Genomic DNA, 21,960 nt, shown 5'->3' with positions numbered 1-21,960 from the left:
TCAGAAAGCCAGGGCCGATTTACATGGGCTCAGTCTGGGGGGCAAAGCCAGTTGGTGAGCTGGGGTCTGGGAAACCAGCAACGCACAGGAGGCTAAGTTTCGCTCTCAGCAGCACTCTGTCAGGTAGTTATCAATCTTAATACACAGCTCAATTAGATCATCTAGGCCAGGTGGGGACAACACCTGCACCAGCTAGTCTTTGATTGCTTCATGGAGGCCAAGGCAGAAGTCGTAATGCTGCGCAGCCTCCTTCCACTCAGTGTCCACTACCAGGTGTCGAAATTCTGCAGCGAATTTGGCAACAGATAAGCGTGCCCCTGCCATGAAGCTTCAAGCACAGCCTTTGCTGTGCATGTGCAGTTCAGGTCATCAAAGATTACCGCCAGAGTTGCACAAAGTTTCCAGGACCAGGAGCGGGCTAGATTTCTCCAGCAGGGAGCCCTGACCAGGGCCTTCCCAGTCAGCAAGATGATGGTAAGTCCTAGTTGGGCTTGGTTGGTGGGGAATGCTTGTGGTTACAAAAGAAACGGAAGTCAACCCTGATGTAGGACTCCACAAAATTTGCCACAGTCACTGATGAATTTATGTGGCAGTGGAATCTTTGGTTCGGGGTTGGAGCTGTCGGGCAGCAACGTGACCCTGCAAGTTTTGTACAGTGCACACCATTTCCGACAGGGAGATGTTTGCTTTGGTGAGACCCATGCCCGCAGAGAATGGGGCCCCTTCTCTCCTGATGGGTTCCTTTTGGTAGGCTGCTTAAACTGTTAGGGACTGGGACGAGGATGGTCAGGCCTACCGGGCAGAGCAGGAGTCAGTAGCCAGGTGCCAAAACCAAGAGTCACAGCTGGAGTCAGAGCCAAGGGTCAGAACCAGAGTCAGACACCAGATCCTGGATCCAAAGTCAGGAATCAGAGTAGAGGTTCGGAACAGGGTCACCTGGAGTGAGGCACGGCAGGAGTGGGACTGGGACCAGGACCAAGACGAGCACAGGTGGGAACAAGCAGGTGCAGGAACTATCGTAGATGTGGGCAAATGCTTTGAGCAGCCAGTACCCTGCTGCTGATTTTAAGAGCAGATCTGCTAATCCCCTCAGCCAATCAGGTAGCTCAACTGGGGCCCAGCTGCGCTTGTTAGACTGCCTGCGGGTTAAGCTAGCAGGTAAGCAGACTAGCTGCTGGTCCTTGCTCCCCCTCACTCTGCAGATGCTATTCTAGCCTGTTGCAGTTTGTATGCCTCTCCTCCTCCCTTTGACCACTCAGGCCCTGATCCAGCAAAGCACTTACACATGTGCTTAATTTTACAGATGTGAGTTGTCCCATTCAATGTCAATGGGGCTACACTTGTGTTTAAAATTAAGTACAAGTTTAAATGCTTGGCTGGATCAGTGCTTTAGACTGTAAATTCTTCAGGACATGAACTTGTGTTTTTATGTCTGTAAACTGTCTAGGACACATCATTTTTCATCCTTAATGTGATGAAGTATAGCACTGCCATGCTAGCCCCCTTTGCTGTGGAGAAATCAAGAAGCAGATTTCACAGCATCAAGACTGAAGGAATCAGCATCCACTTTTTTTTTTTTTTTGGACTGTCTAGTTGCAGAATACCATTATCAATTCTGGGGAAAAGAAATGGAAGATGCACGTAATAAAACAAACACACCGTGCAACTTAGAAATACTGTACTAATGCAAAAGAAACATTCAAGTTATAAATACTCTGTGAAATGAGTGGTCATTATTAAGTGTGATATAGAAAGAAAAGACCAGATTAAATCCGTGTGATTCCATAAATTTGGTCCAGTAGATCTACAGAACACATGGTAGCCAGAGTTAAATCCTGCATTAACTTTATACCTGTCCGTTAGATGTCAATGCTATTTATACACATTGTCTTACTAAATCTGTACTAGACAAGACAAGTTGGCTATATAGTAAATGCACTATAAATAGGACACACATTATAAACTTAATGTAGGTATCAACGTGCCAAGATTTTATGCCAACAGAGTTGATTGCTAGTGGCCTTTAAAATACAACAGAACCCTATTTTGCAAATTTCTAAATAATATATATGCTGTGTATCCATTCAGCCAAATGAACATTAATAAATCATGTTCTGCCTCCAACCAGACATCTCAGGTAACCTCCACCCACTCACCTCCTCTCCTGTGTGAAGAAAATAAAGAGGAAGCACCACGGAATGTCAATCACACTGCAGATCCCTCCAGCACATGCCACTACCTATAATAAAGAAAGGAACGTGTCATGGTAGTGATCACCCTCTACCATTAGAGGTTTAAAATAATCTCAGCTGCAACAGATGCAGACTCCACCTAACAGGCAGCAGCATGTGGAGAGCTCTTGCCAGAACCTGCCCTTCCCAGATGGCATTACAGTGGACTGCATCTTTATCCTCATTCCTTTGCTGGCTCCCAAATAGCATCTCCTCCTGTTCCTGGACAGGTAATATGTGATCTTGCCCCAGGTTGCTAATTCTGGCAAGGTTTAATTTATTGATCTATTTATGAACTGAAAGCTAACTTGATCTCCCTCCAGGGAAAACACACAGGAAACATGGCAAGGTCGCATTCATAGAACTGCCTTCAAATCATTTGTTGAAGGTGCTAGTTTTTGCACCTAACCAAAACAGGAAAAGGGGTCATGTTCTCAGTCCAGCACAACCCAACACCATCCACCAAGAGACCTTGTGCCTTTATGATGGTTCTTGTCTTCCCCAGCCCCAATAGTAGTATGGTCCTGGAGCATATTCCTATACCTGAATGGACCACAGCCCTCCCGCACCATTATTTTACACCCATAATCCCTACAGATTTCTATAGGGGCAGTCTCCAAAACAGTGGCTGCCTCTGGATACCCCCTTTTGCATCCACAGAGCCTCAACAGCACATGTCCCATACAGAACAGTTTCCCCAGTCTTTGGGACCAGCAAGGAGCTTACTGTGAAGTCATTGCATCTCTGCCATCACTGCTGACATGAGTTTGGGGGCAGAGGGAAGTATGTGACTGTGTATTTTCCTTAGAACAATGATCCATCAAGTCTAATATCTTGACTCTGACAGTATCCAATACTCAAGGAACCACAGAGAAGGTCTCCTCATTCACCTAAGAAAGGAACAGTTTGCTTCCAAAATATGCAGGCAGCTCACAATCATTCACAAAGTAAATTTGTATCATCTGAAATCACCAGAATATAAACAATAGCTTCTTTAATATGAATAAAGAGCACCTATAACTCGATTTTTTTCTTTTGCATGATACATTCTAGAGTGATAGTAGTAAGTTCATAATTAAGGCTGTTACCAGCTTGTAAATCATTACAAGTCAGATTTTGGCCCTCCTGCCTCCAACATCATAAAAACGGTTTAAGATCTAACAAGCGATAGGCCCAATCTTGATCTGCACAACCAAAGGTTAGAGGTTCAGGCATGAAAGAGTTTAAAATCTGGACTTGAGCCTGGATCTGAATTTGCAACTCAGACCCATCTCTATTTATGTCCCCCCACCCGCCACCTCAACACATAAGCTTATTATACTCTCTACCAAGAATTATATAAAGCAAAAAGCATTAAAGTTTAAACACAATTACATCCTTGTTGACCTCATCAATAAAAGACAAAGAACAGTAATAGGTTTTGGAATTTATCTAGTTATTGTGGCATAATTGCTACATAAAACTTCAATTTATGGCACAGTAAATGTCCAACTAAAAAAATTAACTTGTCTGCAGCGTGTTTGGCTTCTTCAGGTTTACAAAGCAGAGCCTTAGCTTTGTGAATGCATTAAGAATTGTACTATACATTTCTGCATAGCTACAAAACTTGCTTTAATTATTTGGTTATTAAGCTAGCAAGAAGAATATCTAAGGTGGTACATATACTCCTGTTTTATGAATTAGTATTACTACTATTCTTTAGAATCTGTATTACAGTAGCACCTTGAGGCCCCCTTTCTGTGAGGTCTTTTCTCTCTCTCTGTTTTTGCCATCTTTACAATCTAAATAGACAAAGAGAATATTATTATAACCATTTTTGAAATGGAGAACTAAGGCACAGAAATATTAAGTGACTTGCCCAAGGTCAAAAAGTAAGTTTGTGACAGAGCCAGGAATTGAACCCAGGTCTTCTAAGCACCACTCCAGTTCCTTAACCACAAGAGCATCCTTATTCTTAAATTTTAGCAATTCTACCTGCTGCATACAAAAACAACATACCTGCTCACCAACTTAAACAAGAAAAACGCTACTTTGAGCACCCAATTTCAGGCACCACCAGTAAAATCCAGTAAATAAAAGTATGTTTTTAGGGCTGACTGCCCAATGTCAGATCAGGATCAGTTCAGAGCTGTCAGAAGCTGTTACAAATGAAAAAAATTATTTGAACATACAATGTAGCCTGACAGACAATAAATCAAAAAGTGAAAGTGACATCCGCAAATTCTGCCAGAGGGTACTGGGTGGTGTCCATCCATTTTCAAAATTTTTTTGCAGAGGAAAAAAAAATAAATCAGAATCACTTTGTTTCCTCTTTACCTGATCCATGATAGACTAAGAGACTCATGCTAACCCCTGCTCCTCCCCCACCAACACATTCGGTACTTATTAGTGACTATGTATATTTCCTCCTGCTATCCCAAGAAAAGGAAATTACATAAAGAAAATCGTTACACTATTTAACAGATGCTAGCCACAGTGGAATGTTAGCTTTATCCAACCCAGACACAGGTTTCTTACTACTCCTGACCACAGCTCTACAGCCAGCTCTCTGAAGTCAGACTCCTGCACCCACGTGGAGCCCCATCAGGGCCTATCAATAGGGATCCATGCATGCGCTGGGGCCACCCACACAGAACTCGTTGCAGTGTTCAGGCCTGTGATGTCAGGTTCAACAGAGGTAGGTCTGCAGTTCTGGATATGTTCATATACATGCATGTATTAAAGCTGCCACTATTTTCCATATGAATGTCACCAGCAGGCTCCCACAGCAGGACTGTAACACACTGCTGTGTCAACAGCAACGCAGGCTTCTATAACATGTCAAAGCTACACTGGCTATGACTAAGGCCTTGGCTACACTTGCGAGTTACAGCGCTATAAAGCCGCCCCCAGCGCTGTAACTCACTCCCGTCCACACTGGCAAGGCATTTGCAGCACTGTATCTCCGTGGTCGCAGCGCTGCATGTACTCCACGTCCCTGAGAGGAATAGCGAGTATTGCGCTGCCGCTGCAGCGCTGCGGCGCCAGAGTGGCCGCCCAATGCGCTGTGAATGGCCTCCAGAATTATTCGGCAGTATCCCACAATGCCTGTTCTAGCCACTCGGGTCATCAGTTCAAACTCTACTGCCCTGGCCTCAGGTAACCAACCATGTGACCCACCCTTTACATTCCCCAGGGAATTTTAAAAATCCCCTTCCTGTTTGCTCAGCCCGGCGTGGTGTGGAGTGCTATCAGCGAATCTTTCCAGGTGACCATGCCTCCACGCACCAAGCGAGCCCCAGCATGGAGCAATGGCGAGTTGCTGGACCTCATCAGTGTTTGGGGGGGAAGAAGCTGTACAGTCCCAGCTGTGCTCCAGCCGTAGGAATTACGATACCTTCGGGAAGGTATCAAAGGACATGATGGAAAGGGGCCATGACCGGGACGCCCTGCAGTGCAGGATTAAAGTGAAGGAGCTGTGGAGTGCCTACCACACAGCCCGCAACGCAAACGGCCACTCAGGTGCTCCCCCCGCGACCTGCCGATTCTACAAAGAGCTGGATGCGATACTTGGGGTTAACCCCACCTCCACTCCGAGCACCACCATGGACACTTCAGAGCCGGTGGGGGGGGGGGGGGGGGGGGAAGAGGGGGGGGAGGAGTGATGTGGTGGGCCAAATGGAGACACCCCGGAATCCCTGGAGTCATGCAGCCAGGAGCTCTTCTCGAGCCAGGAGGAAGGTAGCCAGTCGCAGCGGCCAGTACTTGGTGGAGGACAAACAGAAGAGCAGGTTCCCAGTAAGCGGGTTTTTTTTCGGGAAGGAATTTTTTCGGTGCGGGCTCTTTGGGAGAGGGGGGTTAGGCATGCATGCCTAGATGCGGAATAGTGCATTGATGTGGTTTATCACATCGCGGTAATCGGCTGCGGTAATCTCCTCGAATGTCTCATCCAGAACGTGTGCAATGCACTTGCGCAGGTTTATCGGGAGAGCCACCGTGGTCCTTGTCCCAACCAGGCTAACGTGTCCGCACCACTGTGCCGCAAGGGGCGGGGGGACCATTGCTGCACACAGGCAAGCTGCATATGGGCCAGGGCGGAAGCCACATTACAGTAGAAGACCCTCCCTTGATTCCCAGGTCACCCGCAGCAGCGAGATATCGTCCAGGACGAACTCCTGTGGAAAATGTTGGGACAGTGTTCAGTGCAGCTGCCCCCTGAAGCTGTTGGCTCTCCCCAAGGCACAGAAACCCAGAGGAAGGTGCAGCCCTGAAACAATCAGTCCCCCTTACTCACCATTTTGAGGCTCCCGTGGGATATGTGTGCTCTGTTTCAGATGGGAAAATTATGCAATTGTGTAGACCCTGTATGTTTTCTACTCCTTAAGTGCAGGGGAAATCATTACTCTGTCTGGTATAAACTGTGCTGCCTCTGTTAAATGTTGCATTTTGCCTATACAGCAGCATCAACCTTGAGACTGCAGCCGTCCCTCTTAACGCCTGCTCAGAGACTGCAAAGACTCAGGAAGAGACTGCGAAAAAGCAAAGAAGACATGCTGCAAGAAGTGATGCGGCAATCTATTAAAGAGAATGAGAAAGCACAGAACTGGAGGGAGAGAGAAAGCAGGATCCGCCAGGAAAACGCAGCGCACCGGCGGCAAAGCACAGAGCACGGCAGCAAAGCACGGATCGGCTCATAAGCATCCTGGAGCGCCAAGCAGACGCTATCCGGGAGCTCGTAGCCATGCAGAAAGAGGAGCAGTACCGCAAAGGCCACCCCCCCCACAGCCCTTGTCCCAAAACTCTTTCCATTGTGCCCCACTGTCACCTCCAACCCACTTTCCCCAACTTCCGTGTTCTTCACGCCACCCGCTGCCTCCAACACCAGTATCTTCACCACCCAGCCCTGAAAACCACGACCCTTACCCTCTGCACTCAACCCCCATCACCATGCAGTATAGCTATCCTGAAATGCAGCACTCACTGCACAGCACACCAGACAGGACATATGCGAATCTGTGATTGTACCATTCCCCACTCCACCCCCTTCTTTCTTTTTCAATAAATAATTTTTTTTTCTTTTCAATAAATGGATTTTTTGGCTTTGAAAACATTCTTTATTATTGCATAAAGTAAAAGACTCCTTAGCCCAGGAAATAAACAGGCACTGCAAGTCTGCTTGTCAGCTTAGCAAATACTGATTCCTAAAGATTGGAACTACTGCACTTCACTCCCGTGCAGGGCACCAGATATCACTGCTGGTTTTCAGCCTCAAATTGGTCCCTCAAGGCATCCCTAATCCTTGCAGCCCCGCGCTGGGCCCCTGTAATAGCCCTGCTCTCTGGCTGTGCAAATTCAGCCTCCAGGTGTTGAACCTCGGAGGTCCATGCCTGAGTGAAGCCTTCACCCTTCCCTTCACAAATATTATGGAGGGCACAGCACATGGATATAACCGCGGGGATGCTGTTTTCGGCCAAGTCCAGCTTCCCATACAGAGATCGCCAGCAGCCCTTTAAACGGCCAAAGGCACACTCCACAGTCATTCGGCACCAGCTCAGCCTATAGTTGAACCGTTCCTTGCTGCTGTCAAGGCTCCCTGTGTAGGGTTTCATGAGCCATCGCATTAACGGGTAAGCAGGATCTCCAAGGATCACAATGGGCATTTCAACTTCCCCTACAGTGATCTTTCGCTCTGGGAAAAAAGTCCCGGCCTGCATCTTCCTGAACAGCCAAGTGTTCCAAAAGATGCGTGCATCATGCACCTTTCCGGGCCAGCCTGTGTTAATGTCAATGAAATGCCCACGGTGATCCACAAGCAGCTGGAGAACCATAGAGAAATACCCCTTCCAATTAACGTACTCGGATCCTAGATAGGGTGGTGCCAGAATAGGAATGTGCGTCCCATCTATCTCCGCTCCACAGTTAGGGAACCCCATTTGTGCAAAGCCATCCACTATTTCCTGCACGTTACCCAGAGTCACGGTTCTTCTGAGTAGGATCCGATTAATGGCCTTGCAAACTTGCATCAACACGATTCCAACAGTCAACTTTCCCACTCCAAACTGGTTTGGGACCGACCGGTAGCTGTCTGGAGTTGCCAGCTTCCAGATTGCAATAGCCACCCGTTTCTCCACCGGCAGGGCAGCTCTCAATCTCGTGTCCTTGCGCCGCAGGGTGGGGGCAAGCTCCTCACACAGTCCCATGAAAGTGGCTTTTCTCATCCGAAAGTTCTGCAGCCACTGCTCGTCATCCCAGACTTCCATGACAATGTGATCCCACCACTCGGTGCTTGTTTCCCGAGCCCAGAAGCGGCATTCCACGGTGCTGAGCATGTCCGTGAATGCCACAAGCAATTTCGTGTCATACGTGGGACGTGGCTCGATAGCATCGTCGGACTCCTCACTCTCACTGTCACTTTGGATATTAAGGAATAGTTCAACAGCCAAACGTGACGTGTTGGCGAGATAAGTCAGCATACGCCTCAGCAGTTCGGGCTCCATTTCCCGCAGACAGATCGCGCTGCACAGAAACCGTTGAAATATGGCGCCAAAGGTGGACGGAAACAAAGGGATTTCTGGGATGCGAAGCGATGCATCACGGGGCATTGGGACAGGACCCAGAATCCCCCACACCCACGCCTCCTTCCCACAACCTACGGCGCCAGAATGGGAAGAGGTGCTCTGTGGGATAGCTGCCCATAATGCACCGCTCCCAATAGCACTGCAATTGCCGCAAATGTGGCCACGACAGTGCGCTGGGCAGCTGTCAGTGTGGACGGACTGCAGCGCTTTCCCTACTCAGCTGCACAGCGCTGTACATCTGCAAGTGTAGCCAAGGCCTAAGGCTACAATTTTGGCACCAACATCATGGTGTTCGTGGTAATCATGTACTCGTATCTGAAAAAAGTCCATGATGAATCCGCCATGCACTCAACTCGCAGTAGCAGCTCTTCTCCCGTGAGGTTGGTCCAGGCACCCTGCTCCAGGCATTGCGACCTGGCATATATGGTTGCAGTGCCAATTAGGTTTTGCTCATAAGGCCTTGGCTACACTTGGGACTTCGCAGCGCAGTATGTACTCCACCTCTCTGAGGGGAATAGCTTGCAGTGCAGCGAGCGAGCGTGCAGCGCTGCAGGCTCGGATTACACTGGCACTTTACAGCGCTGTACTTGCTGCGCTCGGGGGGGGGGGGGGAGGCGCATTTTCACACCCCTGAGCGCAGCAAGTTGCAACGCTGTACAGCGCCAGTGTAGCCAAGGCCTATAGATGGAGCTGGGGGGCAGACTCACCAAACCTCAGTGACACCAAGTGGGGAGCTAGGCCCAGCCCTGCACAAACCGGAGCTGCTGCTGCGTCGTGATTTCACTGTGAACCTCTCCACCCAAAAACTGTCCGTGACTTATTGTTTTTTCCCCCTGCACCTCTGCTGTGAAATTTACTAAAAAAATTTTTTTTTAAATGCTGTGCCAAAATCTCGCATCAACAGTAAGATTAATGTAACCCTATTGCCTTCCATGCACCTGCACACAGGTGAAACTGACCTTCGCAAACAATTTTGTTGATGGTGTGAAGGAAGGAACAGAATCCAGCTACCACTCTCAGTTGTGTTGGCTCTGCAAGGCTAACAGGAGTAAAAAGTATTGCAAACAGATACCACTGACTACACACAGTGAGCAGAACTGATGAATAAGGTGGTGCCATTTTAGCAATCACTTTTCAGTTCTAAGAAAGCTTTTGAAAGCAATACTGACTATGAAATAAATGCATTGTTCTGAGATGGGGGGAGGTTTATCACCTACATCCAAATGTACAAGTTTCACTCCAAAACTTAGAAGCTGAACCATGCAAGTCAACAGCAAATCTACCATGGAATTCTCACCATCTGGCTTGAGCACTTCTATGCATTATAAATAGATAGCAATTTTTTTCTTTTTCTAAAGTGTTCCTTCCATTGTAAAGGCTGCTACTGCTGTTAAGTAAAGTGCACCCATTTCACAAGTAAAGAGGGAGATAAAAAGGTCTCTCATGTGAAGTACTGCATTGCATTCATGTGAGAGAACAGGCTTCTTTAAGAGGAGAGAGAGAATAGATGGGATGACTCCTGAGATTAGTAATGGAAAGAGCCTTTTAGTATGTAAAATGAGCTGATTGTCAAGGTCCAATCCCCAGAGTGCCCTATCACAATTAGCACCCTTAGCGGCACGCTCAGAGGCCGAGAGAACTGAATGGGACTAAGTTTTGTCTTCCATGTGGCCCATTTATGCCACTCTGGCAACAAAGGGGTTGTAAACCCAGCAGAAATGGCTTATGGGAACTAGCCTTAATTTTAAAGAGCGTCCTCGGATAGCACTGTGCCCTCCCACCTTACTCTCTCTGGTGTAGATAGTGGGGTATGGCTAGAACGATCTCTGGCTATTCTCAGATGTGGAATGGACTATCTGGGGATGCTGCAGCAGAGCATAGATTAGAGCAGCTCCGAGATTGCTCTAATTTACACCAGGGAAATGAGAATGTAAAAAGATCAAAGGTGGCTTGAAGATGCTTTTGCCCCCAAACTCTCTTCCTGCATCTAGTGTAGATCAGGGAGAATTTGGCCAGAGGCTAAAATACCCAGCGGTCCCTCCAGATCATGGAAGATGCATATTAAAGGGATACTATCAACTTAAAAACGATGTATTGTAAACAAATAGAATTCCGTACCTTTGATGATTAAAAGTGAAAGAATTTTCAAATCCAATTACTTATTAGTTTTTTCTCTCTTCATTGCCTCAGTTTCTTTTACAAAACAAATCAATGGAGTCCATTTTACTTTGGGATGCTTTGTGTTGCATTTATAGGGTTTCAAACAATGCAGATAAATGTTAACATGTTTAAGAGCAACTGTTTTCACTGGAATTTTAAAAATAAAAAATGTGGCAATATTCATCTAGCGCTTTCAGGTTAGAAAGTCTTGGTTTGGCCCAAAAATTAAATCCTGGGTCAAATTTAAAACTAAGTCTCATTAATGAGGCAGAATGGGAAACTTTGCACTGCTCTTTTTCCCTGTAGGAAGAGCATATAAATACAAGAAATTCTTCAAATAATTAAGAGTTCAACCTAAACTGTTAAAATCTATTGAACTAATAATTAGGACAAAAATGTATTATTAGCGTACCTGTTGTCTGTAAGGGATATCGCACTTTTTGTTGTGTAACAGAAGCTACAAATTTCAGAGTAGCAGCCGTGTTAGTCTGTATCCACAAAAAGAACAGGAGTACTTGTGGCACCTTAGAGACTAACAAATTTATTTGAGCATAAGCTTTCGTGGGCTACAGCCCACTTCTTTGGATGCATAGAATGAGATTCCTACAATACAAAGATGCAAGAACGGAGTTATACCTTCCACTTTTCATTTCACAATATTCCCATTAAGGCCCTGATCCTGTAAAACACCCACGTGCTTAATGCATGTGAGTAGTGCCACTGAACTCAACAGAATTACTCGTGTTAAAAGTTAAGCATGTGCACATGTCTTTGTGGGATCAGGGCTTAGACAAGATTCTGATGGTTATTGTTACACATAATTTCTGCCCAATGTATCTGTAGTATAGTCAAAAAGATCCTGAGCTAGAGAAGCACCAGCAGGTATCACTATGACAGTAGAATGCTTCATTTAAACAGGGTTGATAGAGAAACTATTAAAGAAATTCTCCAAAAAACATCACAGAACAGTCCCTGATGTCTGAGGCAGTGAACTGTGCTATTGAGTACTACTCAGAGAGTAATTACAGAAGTGAAGCCAGTCTGACACAGGATTGGTGCACTGTCCAGTAACTGACTTTGAAACTCCAGGCGTAAGCTCACCCACACTGATTTCAAGATTCTGGTGTTTATCCACTCTCAGTGGTATCCACTCTTTCCGATGAGCCATTTTTACGTTTTCTAGGAAAGTTCAGCTCACCTGTAGCATCTGATTTTGAAATAGATTTAGGCTCCAAAAAACACTCACATGTCTCATGTTAGGAAGCCATTTTAGATATGGCCATTGAAGTCAATGGAGCTACGACATTTTACAGCAGCTGAGGATCTGCCCCATAGGTTTTAAAAGCAGTTTCTGTAAACACTTAGGTTGGCTGGTGTGGCTAGGGCATACCTTTGTTATTAATATTTGTGAAAACTCCGAGTCTAGTTTGCTGCCACTGAGAACAAATGTATGTCCTGGCTACACCAACTGGCATATCTGTATTTCAGAAAGCTTAAAAACAACAATAGTTTCACATTGGTGGGAGTTGCAAATTGCAGGGGGGGGGAAGAGGGGCGGAAGAACTGGGCCAATACAATCACAAGAAACTCAAGGTCAAAGTGAGCTGACAGTTCAATTTAATTGGAAAAAACACTTCACTTTAGTTACCCAACTCATTTAGTACTGTTATTTAACAGAGATTGGCTGTAGATAATTAGTCCCGAAACATTAAACAGGAAACTAGATTGTACGTCCATGGCATACTTTACAAGTATTGAAGGTTGAACTCTGGCCTCAATGATGGCTAATTAAAGCAAGCACTGGGGGATCCAAGTAGAACTGCCAACCTGAAGACATAAAGCCATCAGATTTGCTTTTGCAGCAATAAATGATAAGGTTGGTTTCCGAGATCCAGTAGCAATATTTTTTGTATGCCACAATGAAAATGATGGGGAGGATACTGCAAAATCCTACAAACAATGTGTTTAACTTGAAGCATAAGAGTAGCCCCATTGAAGTCAATGGCACTACTCACGCCAGCCTAAGCATGTACTTAAGTATTTACACTTTGGAGCTAATCTTGTGTAACCCACTGGTGAGTGCATGTTATAGGTCCCCCACAGTGCTTGATCCACAGAGAAATGGAGCTATTTCAGCCCCCACAAGAGAGCCTTGACTCTACAGTGCAACTGTAGCAGCTCATGCTTTTGGCTCTCCAGTCCCCGAAGTTAATTGCCAATGTGTTGGTTGTGGGGTATTGCACTTGCACCAAGGAAGTCAATGGGAGCTTTACCAGTGACTTCAATGGGCACAGGTTGAAACCCTAATTTTCAAACATACCAAGATCGGGTAGAAATGTAAAATAGCATCCTGAAATCTTAAAGTTAGAGCACATATCTAAATGTTCTCTCCCAGCACTTTACTAATAGATAAATGCCGACTACTGTACATTATATTGTCAATAGTATTCCCACTGTGGTATTTAATATACCACCATTATCCCTGGCAATTATCAGATGCTCAGATACTGCAGTTATGGGCACCAGTGTATAAAACTAGATAACAAATGTTGTCTTTTGGCAAATGCTGCCTTTTAAATGGCAGCCATTATATATTAATAGAACAATGTAAATATGAGTGGAGTAGCGTGCGTTAACTAAAGTGCGGGGGAGAAGGTAGTGAATTTAGTGTTCATGTAAGGTACCAGACAGATAAATCCTGGATTTTATTCTCCAGGATTATCAATCAAACAGGTACAGAAGTGGCAGCAGCAATACGAACTTCACCATAATGTTTAGTCCTTATACATCACCTGTGATACGAAAAGCCATCCCACTAAAGTGATGGGATAATTCAGCCTCCATATCCACGAAGGGCCTGATTTACAAAGATATTTAGACACCTAAAGACACAGATAGGCACCTAATGGGATTTTCAAAAGCACGTAGGTGCTTAACTCCAATTCAGATAGAGCAGGGACTTCAACCTAGGTCTCTGAAATCCCAGGCAAGGTCCCTAATCAACAGTCTACAGAGTCAGTCTCTTTCTGCCTCAGTGCCTAAAAAGTTACTTATATAAAGAGAGAGTGACTCCCCAGCCTAGTGGTTAGGGCACTTGCTGGGGATGTGGGAATCAGGCAGAACAGGGACTTGAACTTGGAGCCTTCCACATCCCCTGTGAGTGCTGTAACCCTAATGCTGTTGGCTAATCAGGTTTCTTACCCACACCCTAGGAATTCCATCCAAGATCTGAAAACTTTCCCAATAAACACTTCATTGAAAGTGACCCATTTCAATGGGGATGTTTCACTGAAATATTCCCAACCAGCTTTACAAACAACCCTCAATGTCATTTTTATTTAATACCAACCTTTCATCTGGGGAGTCAAAGGAGAAAGGTTTATGGAGGCACTAGTGGTTCAAGGTCTGGGGCTTGCTCTGTTTAGTGCTGACTTTCTTCCCCTGCCCCCCAAATTTCAAAAAAAAGTCTCAAAGTTAATAGGTCTGGGAACAGACACAGAGGGCTGTCCATGTGGATCAGCTTACAGGCGTGGCACCCTAGAGGGGCAAGGGACTTAAATTTTTAGGACATAAAAATTGCAATAGGGAGCTAAGCAATGGTTTAGTATCATAATGTAATCAACTTCTCCTGCCTCGTGACCAGTTCAGGAGCAGTGCTCCAATTCTGACAATTGCCCGTCTTAAAGTGCTTTCAAGAGGGAAAGTGCTAAGTTGTGACAGTCATATGTGACAGTGATAAGAAAGGAATAACAATACCTAACTCTTCGATAGCACTTAGCTTCTTTGTAAAGCATTTGAGATCTAAAAGATGACTAGGATCATTATTCCCAATTTTCAGATGGGGCCAAATCACCCATGCCTAATCTCCATATCCCACGAAGTTTCCAATCCCTCCCCCCTTTCGAATTTCTTTCCATTTTTCCTCTCAAATTATATACGCAACCTACACTTCGGAAGCTCCTTGCAGTTGCAAGAACCAGCATCCGGAGCCCGACCCCCCAAACCCGGCCGATATTTGAGATCCCGGTTTCACAGTCCCTGCTCAGCACCCAGAGCATGCCTCAGTGTCCACACACGAGAGAACGGCGGGGCCTCTGCACTCCCGCGAAAACAAGCTCAGGTCTGAAACAAGCGCCGCCCGTTGATCTATGCCCTGCACCGCTCCGCCGCACACCGCGCTGGCCGGGTCTCACGCCAAACTCCTCACCTGCCGCCGCCGACGCTGCTGCTGGTCCTAGGACACTGCAGCAGCCGCAGCTCCCTGCCCGGGCTCCTCCTCCTCGTGCCGTCGCTTCAGCAGAGGCTCCGCGTTCTGTCTCCGCCCACCCGCGGAACCTCACAACTTCACCCCCCTGGCGCGCGCAGCAGCGAGCACCAGCTCCTCGGGCCCGCCCAGCGGCTCTCGCAAAGTGTTTTCAAAAGGGCAGCGGCAAGCGCGTCCACCCCTGCACTTGTACTCTTGTTTATGTCCAGTCCCTGAGCGTCCAGCGCTGCTCTCAGACAGGCACTTGCTCATGCTCAGTGCCTGCATGGTCACTTTCTTTCTACCAGCCCCTGAACTGCCAAAATGCATTGTGGGGATTGTAGTTTTGTAATATAGTCCTACTTTACTTTAGGTTTTCCTGGAAGTGTCTCTGTGTGTAAGGGAGTAGGGAAAAGAGGAGGAGGAATCATCTTCTGTTTCTTGTTATTTTGAACAGGTTGTTAGAGAGACACAGTGGGTGAGGTAATATCTTTTATTGGACCAACTTCTGTGGGTGACAGATACCAGAGAGAAGCTTTGGCACTTACGCAGAGCTCTTCCTCAGGGTCTGGAGAAGATCTGGCCCAGACCCTGAAGAAGAGCTCTCTATGAGCTCAAAAGCTTGTCTCTTTCACCCACAGAAGTTAGTCCAGTAAAAGATACTACCTTAACTCACCTTGTCTTTCTAATAATTATTTTGTTAGTCATGTCATATGGGCTTCCACATAGTCATTCCACTAGGGAATAGTCTTCTTTTTAAATGGGTGAACCATAATTTCTTATGACTCACACAACAGATATAAGTGTGTGCATACGCAAACAACAGAAGTGAGATTGGTCCTGTAAACTTACTTTGGACTTACCTGCTTATTGTCTGGATGTAAAATCATAGAATCATAGAAGATTAGGGTTGGAAGAGACCTCAGTAGGTCATCTAGTCCAACCCCCTGCTCAAAGTAGGACCAACACCAACTAAATCATCCCAGCTAGGATTTTGTCAAGCCAGACCCCTCCCTAGGTAACCAATTCCAGGGCTTCACCACCCTCCTAGTGAAATAGTTTTTCCTAATATCCAACCTAGACATCCCCCACTGCAATTTGAGACCTTGTTCTGTCATCTACCACCACTGAGAACAGCCTAGCTCCATCCTCTTTGGAACCCCCCTTCAGGTAGTTGAGGCTGCTATCAAATCCCGCCTCACTCTTCTGCAGACTAAATAAGCCCAGTTCCCTCAGCCTTTCCTCATAAGTCATGTGCCCCAGCCCTCTAATCATTTTCGTTGCCCTCTGCTGGACTCGCTCCAATTTGTCCACATCCTTTCTGTAGTGGGGAGCCCAAAACTGGACACAGTACTCCAGATGTGGCCTCACCAGTGCCAAATAGAGGTGAATAATCACTTCCATCAATCTGCTGGCAATGCTTCTAGTAATGCAGCCCAATGTGCCGTTAGCCCTCTTGGCAACAAGGGCACACTGTCCAGCTTCTTGTCCACTGTAATCCCCAGGTCCTTTTCTGCAGAATTTCTGCTTAGACAGTTGGTCCCCAGTCTGTAGCAGTGCATGGGATTCTTCCATCCTTAGTGCAGGACTCTGAACTTGTCCTTGTTGAATCTCATCAGATTTCTTTTGGCCCAATCCTCCAATTTGTCTAGGTCACTCTGGACCCTCTCACTACCCTCCAGCATATCTACCTCTCCCCCCAGATTAGTGTAATCTGTGAACTTGCTGAGGGTGAGATGCATCCCATCATCCAGATTATTAATGAAGATGTTGAACAAAACAGGCTCTAGGACTGACCTCTGGGGCACTCCGCTTGATACTGGCTGCCAACTAGACATCGAGCCATTGATCACTACCCATTGAGCCCGGCGGTTTAGCCAGGTTTCCATCCACCTTATAGTCCATTCATCCAATCCATACTTCTTTAACCTGCTGGCAAGAATACTGTGGGAGACTGTATCAAAAGCTTTGCTAAAGTCTAGGTATATCACATCCACCACTTTCCTCATATCCACAAAGCCAGTTATTTAATCATAAAAGGCAATCAGGTTGGTCAGGCATGACTTGCCCTTGGTGAATCCATATTCACTGTTCTGATCACCTTCCTCTCCTCCAAGTGCTTCAAAATGCAGGGCTACCCTTCAGGACATTGAAAACAAGGATAGAAGCACTCAGATGCCAGGGTGAGGGGTGACCTTATAAAATCTTACACAGATAGATTAGATGGAAGCAACATGCAGCAGGGATGAATGTTCTTTGGGTTCACTGCCTTCCTACCAAACAAAAATTAGCATTCAGTTCTGTTTCCTTAAATATGAAACCACTACTAGTTGTAACTGGCACTGCTTAAGGGCCAATTACATTTTTAAAGTAGATGGAAGTAAAAAGAGAGGATCTGGAGTGAAAGGGCATAAAAGTGGGAAGTGCCAGCTTTCATTTTCCACTAACCCTGCAAAAGCCACTCAGCTGAGAGCTGTGCAGATGGGCCCTGGCTTCTGTAGATTTCCTGAAGCCAAACACAAGGCTCAGGAGATTCACCAATTTCAAGAACCCACAGTATAACATAAAGAAGATCAGAGGCTGCATTTTAAACATAAACAAACAAAAGCCCCATCACATCTTTCACTTTCCCTAGGCACCAGTACACCTTGCTATTTTAAAAAGAAGTCACTGGAAGCTGAGGATGCTTCTCATGCCAATGTTGCCAACTCTCAGGATTTCTTGGGGAGTTACATGAGTTTGGTTGGTACTGGAGGCTAAAGCTAGTCTCCCTGTGAAGCCAGAAGCTCCTCACCTCTCCTGAATTTCATGCCTGCCTGGGGAAATTCCCTTTGCTTTGCTGTATTCCCCACCTTCCCACCTCGTCAGAAAAGCCACCAATCAGGGCTACTACAGGAAGCAGGCAGATTCCCCCTCCCCTCAGGACGTTGGGGTAGCGGGAGAGGGAATAGCCAACAGCTTTCTCACAGGAGGGGAGCAGAAAGAGTCCTGCTACTTCCCCATCCTCTCATGTGATTAGTGGGTCAGTCAACTCTCGGCTTCTGTCAATCCCAGCAACACCAGCCTAGGGAAAGGGTGAAGAACCTTGTCTGCCACCCAGCTGCAGTAGTCTCCCCCCATGGCTGGGTTGTATGTTTGTGAAGAACCACAGGAGCATAGGTGAAGATGGAGGGACAGGCCTATGTGGGGGTTACATAATTAATTGTGTGGATGGGAGGACACATAATTAAATCGATCAATTACAGGCAGCACTAATTGTCTCTCACACACTGGGGATGGGCAGGGGGAGTTAACAATTTTAAAAAAAAAAATCTGATTTTTGGAGTCTGGCTAAATTTTTGAACTTTGGTCATTTCTCATGAGGTTTGTTTGTCTGTTTTCCTGTTTCTTTTTTTTTTTTTTTTTTTAAATAGAGTTTTTGGCCAGTCTCCTGATTTTTGAACATTTGAATTTTTGAACTATGGTCATTTCTCATGAGGTTTGTTTGTTTGTTTTCCTGTTTTGGTTTTTTTTTTTAAATAGAGTTTTTGGCTACTCTCCTTATTTTTGAACCTTTAAGGGGAATCTCCAATACTCTATTGTGGGTGGGTGTGAGATCATTTAAGGTTGAAAAATGAAAGCCTCACCCCAAGTGTTTTCAGGGGCACTCCAATTACTTTTTCTGCACCACTAGGTGGGTGGATTTTCCATTCTATCCTTTCTACCACCACCTCCCTGCCCTGCCCCGCCCCATCTTTTCCCCAACCTTATAGTCACTTCCCTTCATAGCTTTTTCCCCATAACTCCGTCTCCCTGCCATCTCATTCTCATCCCCCTCCCAGGCATTCATATGCCCCTAACATCCTCTCTGTTCCTTCCAGTTTTCTGCTCACCTACATTCTTCAACTTCCGATGGTCTCCATTTCTTCCCCCCATTCTCCCTCCCTTTCCTCTTCAGTTTCTTGTCCCCCCTCCCCAGTCTCTCCATCCTGACATTCCCTTGCTCCTCAGTCTGTCTGCCCCCACAGTCCCTATCTGTAGTCCACATTCCACTGTCCCCTCACTGTCTCCTGCCTGGACTATACACGGTAAATGTGGGCAGGAACATCCATTAAAGAAAGCCTGGCTTCAGACCCACTGGAGACAATGAAAGATAGTAGCCATCTTTTTTTCTAGAGTCAGGCTCATTTCCAGCACCAAAGGATCTAAGGAAGTGATGGCCATTGGGGGTGAGGGTACCCATGGGGACATGTGGTGATTTTAAACAGACAGAACTCACAAGATAGCCCAAGCTTATCCTGAGATCATCATCAGCTTTTAAAACAACACACTAAAATCATGAGGATAACAGAGAGAGATGGCACCTCTGTATGTTTTAGGATTGAACCAGCCCTCAGTGAGCATGCAATATTACAAAGTCTGTACCTAATCCTGCTTCTACTGCAGTCAATAGATGGTTTGCCATTGACTTCATTCAGGCCCTCTGTCATGGGAACTTCCTATTTCCACACCCATGTAGTACTCAGCAGTTAATAATATGGTAGTAATTCTCATGTTTGCTCATATTTGTATGTATAATTAAATACTCCCAGAGCGACAAAATTGTTAAACATGCTTTCCATAAATTAATGTAAGGCTTTAACTGTTGAAACATTTGCCCCCGCTAAACTTGATTTTCCCCAAATGACTATCAATTTAATAGGTTAACAATCCCTCCCCCAATCTATGTTTTGTTGCAGATTATGTAACTAATGATCCAAAGAGCTATCTTCTGTAAAAAGAAATATACACTAAGGGTGGGATTTTTCAAGAGTACTCACTGTGGTGAGTCTAAATCTACTTCTCTTGAATCCACGTGAATTTTACCATTGACTTCCCTGGGAACAGTTAGGCCAATGCTGAGCACTTTTGAAAAATCTCACCCTAGATTAGCACAAAAGCTATAAGAATGACTAAAATAACTATAAACTTAATAAAATATTGGCTTGTGAATTGACCAACTGAAAGAGGTCTCAGCTACCAAATTTCTAATCAGCATTGTGAGTTATAGTTCCATCTTAAAAAGATCTTTAAAAAGTGCTAGGTCTGTCATCCCTATAACTGGAACAATACAATAAAATAAAATATTAATCAGCATTCTAATGAATAAAACACACATTTATTTTGCTGATCCTGTCAGCACTTTGTTAATTTTCCACAAATATTCACAAGTGGAATTTTTGTCTCCAAGAATGTTTGCTGAAAACTGAAGTTTTATGAATACTTGTTTGAATATTCACAACAGCAATGTTCTCAAAGCCATTCCTCCTTTTCAAAAAAGTTTCAGTGATCCAACCAAGAAGCAGAAAATATATATGTGAATTCGGTGGCCAATTGCACACCACAAATAGTGAATAGCCAAAGACATAGAAATAATAGCTTATGAAGGTTGAAATGTGTTTGTGTTAAGTGTTCATAGATCCATTATGATTAACAGTCAATGTCTGTGAGGGTAACTTGCAAATAGAAAATAAAAGGACATCAAATTTTTCACTGCAAAACAGTTCATCCATCTCCAGTCACCACCCAAAAAAGGAATTTCATGATTGTAACAAAGTTTTAGGGCATTGACAGTAAAGGTATATTTCCATTAAGGGGCAGGGAAGCGTTTTCCTTAATACTTGATAACATTGTGGTTACCTAGATGAGATGGTAGGAGTTTGCCGGTAGGTGACCACTGTGGGTATGTCTACATAACCAGTAGGTTCTTACAGCAACAGATCTCAGAGCCTGATTCTACAGACTCAGGCTCCAAGGGCTCGGACTCTGGTGCTAAAAATAGCTGTGTCGATATTTAGGTTCAGGCTGAAGCTCAGGGTCTGAAGCCCACCCCCTTCCCTAAGCTTCAGAGTCTGAGCTCCAGCTTCTTAAGACACTGGCTGGATGGGTCCACAGCACCGATGCAGAAAGAGAACTGGCAAGCCATGGGATTTGTTTCCAATCTTAAATGAATACAAAAATAGTTTCTAGTTCACATGTCCCTATCCCTTACATGTGCATTATTGCACCCTTGCTAGTTGCATGCATCCTGTCCTGAAGAGAGCAGGAAAATAGAGCTTGGTCCTGCAAGGTGGCCCCCAATCCAGTAAATCAATGGGGTTATTCATGTGCTTATAGTTAAAATGTGCTTAATTGCTCTGCTGGATAGGGGCTAGAGTGCTCAGCACCTTACAGAATTGAGCCCATCATTCAGAAGTGGTTCTTGTTGACTCTGCAAACCATGTTTGTGAGGCACAAAGCGCAGTTTTGATTCCACATTGCTGCCCACCTTAAAGATGCCTTAAAGCTGTCTCTTTGGCCTGAGTCAAAAATCCTGGGAGGTATCCCTGAATTCCGTAGCTTTTTGTGACTGGGAAACAATTTTCATTTGTCTCCAGCTGTGAGTTAGTCAATTTGGAAGTGTGGCATCAGAAGAAAAGCAGAACCATATATCAAAACACCATACCTAAAGTCAAACCATTCCGGAAAAAAAAATCCAGGCATTATTTAAATATGGATCCCTTCCAAAAGGATATCACTGAACAATATTTTGAAGATCTGTACCAACAAAGGAACTATGTATGAGTAGAAGCTCGAGAGGCAAAACAGCTCTCTACTCCCTCTGTTGGTGAAAAGGGAAAAATGCTGCCATAGAAAGCTTCATTTGCTTAGACTACCTACCCACAATTCCTGCAGTGACACTTGGGGAGCCGCCATACCTATACAAGAACTTGGATGTGGGGGAATAATGGGCTCCCAGAAAGGCTCAAAG

The 21,960-nt window shown here is 45.3% G+C and overlaps 1 protein-coding gene across 5 annotated transcripts in view; it reads right to left on the bottom strand.

The window, feature by feature from the left end:
- Positions 1-15,476, bottom strand: part of POMGNT2 (protein O-linked mannose N-acetylglucosaminyltransferase 2 (beta 1,4-)) — a 56,966-nt gene extending 41,490 nt beyond the window's left edge. For 4 of the 5 annotated variants that reach the window (XM_034760867.1, XM_034760869.1, XM_034760868.1 and 1 more), the window contains exons 1-2: positions 15,156-15,476; positions 2,157-2,239 (exon numbers count right to left, since the gene is read on the bottom strand). The gene's annotated coding sequence lies outside the window, so the exon portion shown is untranslated. The remainder of the gene's footprint in view (positions 1-2,156; positions 2,240-15,155) is intronic. The other variant, XM_034760870.1, reaches the window with a different exon arrangement.
- Between the last annotated feature and the right edge of the window lie 6,484 nt (positions 15,477-21,960).

The sequence above is a fragment of the Trachemys scripta genome, chromosome 2 (genome assembly GCF_013100865.1).
Source record: "Trachemys scripta elegans isolate TJP31775 chromosome 2, CAS_Tse_1.0, whole genome shotgun sequence".
NCBI lineage: Eukaryota > Metazoa > Chordata > Testudines > Emydidae > Trachemys > Trachemys scripta.
The sequence above is the reverse complement of the archived record's forward strand: the minus strand, read 5'-3'. Positions and strand labels throughout refer to the sequence as shown.